The sequence below is a fragment of the Suncus etruscus genome, chromosome 2 (genome assembly GCF_024139225.1).
Source record: "Suncus etruscus isolate mSunEtr1 chromosome 2, mSunEtr1.pri.cur, whole genome shotgun sequence".
In the NCBI taxonomy this organism is placed as follows: domain Eukaryota; kingdom Metazoa; phylum Chordata; class Mammalia; order Eulipotyphla; family Soricidae; genus Suncus; species Suncus etruscus.
Window position 1 is genome coordinate 50,402,586 of NC_064849.1, and position 3,064 is coordinate 50,405,649.

The window sequence follows — 3,064 nt, forward strand, 5'->3', positions numbered from 1 at the left end:
CACACACACACAAGACAATAAAGCTTCTAAGCTTTAATTTAATGGAAATTCTTAGATCATAAACACAGGTCAAATAGATAAAGATGTTTTTTAAAGCAGGTGATAAGCATTTTTACCAAGTCATGATATGTTTGATATTCTTTTACTTTGCTTTTGTTTTTTAGGCCACATTTGGTGAGGCTCAGATATTACTTCTGGCTCTGCATTTAGGACTTAGTCCTAATGGTGTCTTGGGAAACAATATGTGATGCTGGAGGTCGATATGAGGTCAATCATATGCAAGGCAAGAGCCCTACATGTTATCCTATCTCTCCAGCTCTGGGATTCATTTTTTTTATATGGAACGCTTCACGAATTTGCATGTCATCCTTGCGATGGGGCCATGCTAATCTTCTCTGTATAGTTCCAATTTTAATATATGTGCTGCCAAAGCGAGCACTGGGATTCATGTTTATTTAAGCATAAGTGGTTGCATGACACATTCTGAGTCTTCCTCATTAGGAGTTTATGTAAAAGTGGCAGACAAGAATCTTTTGTGTATCTTTATTTTTCTTTGAAAATAAAAAGCTATTCATAAAAATAAAAAGCTATATCCAACTTTATAGAGTACAAGTCCCAGACTTGAAGAACTTTGTGAGTGATTTCCAACTTCAGGAAACAGTTCTCAAGGAGTAAACATGCAAATATAATAAATAAATTCTCCTAGATTTTAGACTTTCCCATTTTTGAATGAAATAGTGGAAAAAACATGTATATATAAGAGAAAGATAGGGACCAAAGATATTTTTAACAGAAATATATATAGGTAAAAAAAATAGAGAAAAATAAACCTAACAAAACATAAAGAAACATAGACTGAAGTGTAGGAAGGATTGAAAAGAAACTTGATAGTTAACAATGTGGATATAGGAAAGAAAGAAAAGATATCAGAAATTTTAAGTGTTTGAATAAAAGAATAAAGCAACTCATACGTTTTAATTCTCTGAAGGTAAAAAGCAGGTGGAAAATCAGTTTAGCTGTTCAAAATAAAAATATTAAAAAATATCAAAACATGTCCTGATACCCATTAGAAAAGATAGAGGTATGTTGGGATGTAAATGGATGATCAAAGCAATGTGAATAGGTGAAAAAAACATGTGTGTGGTCACACACATAAATTTCTTGTTTACATACATTAATTATAAACTACAGTAAATGATAACAAATTTTAACACCAAATGTAAACCTTATTTATAATTATAACAAAAATGATAAAGCATTTTACAGATTTCTAAGATTTGCATTTCTAGTGAGTTAGGTTTTTTAATAACCACACATAAAAACTTCAAGTTAGATCAAATTTTCATATTTCTTCTCCAACTCTTTTTTTGTGAGGTCTGTGCCCTCACTTATCCTGCCCTGTGCATGCCAGTGTCATATGTGAATATATTGCCATGACTACCCTATTCACCTTAAAATAAAAGGGGTCAGCAATAAAAGAGTGATCAAATTGACAGTGCTGAATCTTCAAGTAAAATTTAATCTCTTAATGTTATGCAATAAAAGCAGATTTGGAGAGTCAAGGATATTTCTAGTAAAACTGAAATAAAGACTGTTAATAAAACAGACAAGTGTTTGAAAAAGAAATTGTTTTGCTTCTTTGGGCAGAATGTTTTGCAATCATGTATATAAATATAACAAGAGTCAAAATGTGGCTATGTCCACATATCCAAGTTACCTTCTTAAGATATTCAGAGATCTGCACTAAAATCACCATTATTTCTACTTTCTAGATCTTTGTACTATTTTTTTTTTAGGGGGATCTCCTAAGTGGTTCTCAGGGGCTTTAGACACCACTTCTTGAGATACTTATCCTAAGGGCCAGTACCTCAATTGAGATGGACTGGGGATATGACATTGTTTGGACCCTGTAGTGATGAAGGTCACCAAGGCTACACCTTGAGATGTCAGTGGGTATATATAATAAAGATGATGCACCATATTCCTAATCACAGTTGACTTAAAATTGAACTTTTTAAATGTTGATTATTTATTGACTAGATTTCATAATCTTTTTATATGTAAAGTAATACATGTTGCATTAAAGCCCTTGCATTAAGCCCTATAGATAGGCTTGGATAGAGGTGGATGGTAATGGAGGTCTTTCTCCTCCAGCCCAGGACCACGTGGTTCCAACCCCGGCGGGTCTGCAGTTACAGGTAGCGGCAAGGAAATCATCCACAGACAGGTTCCAGGAAATAACATCTCTATTTGCCCTGGCCAACATGTGTGGCCTATCATAACCATTTATGCTGGATCCTTATTCAGCCCTGCATCCTAACATCTCTTTCAGCCATCTCTCCTCCTGTACCTTCTCCAACTCTCTCCATGCAAATCCCCTCTTGTCCCTGAGGCCAAACCTTTTGTAACCTTCCCAAGACCCCTCCCAGAAATGGGAAGGTCTTTCTTGAAGGTAAGGTTAGATAAAGAAGAATGGTGGGATGGGGCTACATCTGCCCCTTTCTTTTTAAATTAAATAAAAACAAAAGAGCATAGGTTCTGTTTTGTTTTCCTGGCTTCCGCATTTAGCCAAAAGCAGGTAATACTTCCATAGCCACCAAACTTTAAAGTGTAAAAGTTACAATAAGTAAGTAGAAGATCTGTTAATAATTTTGTGGGCCAATGTTTGGGTCACATCACACATAGTTAGACCCCTGGTTCTGTGCTAGTGGTCATTCCATGCAATGATTGGGGTATTGTATACAGTGTGCTGGAATCAAACTGGGTTCAGGCACATGAAAGAAAAATACCTTAGGCCTTGACTCTCGCTGACCTCAATAATTGTTTTATTTTGTTTTTGTGCCACACTTGGCAATGTTCAGGGCTTACTCCTGGCTCTGTGCTCAGGACTTACACTCAGAAGAATTCTGGGATTATATAAAATTTCAGAGATGGAATCCATAAGACAAAAACCTTATTAGCTGTATTATCACTTTAGAAATACCAAAATTATTTTAGTTGAAAAAGAAAAAGAAAAAAATATAAACTACTTTAAATCCTACTGTAAACACTTTCCTCTTTATAG

The 3,064-nt window shown here is 34.9% G+C and overlaps 1 non-coding gene across 1 annotated transcript; it reads right to left on the bottom strand.

Annotated features, from left to right (window-relative positions):
• Positions 1–332: 332 nt before the first annotated feature.
• On the bottom strand, positions 333–439 carry LOC126002153 (U6 spliceosomal RNA). The gene has a single exon (XR_007492928.1). It is a non-coding gene; the product is annotated as a U6 spliceosomal RNA (small nuclear RNA).
• Between the last annotated feature and the right edge of the window lie 2,625 nt (positions 440–3,064).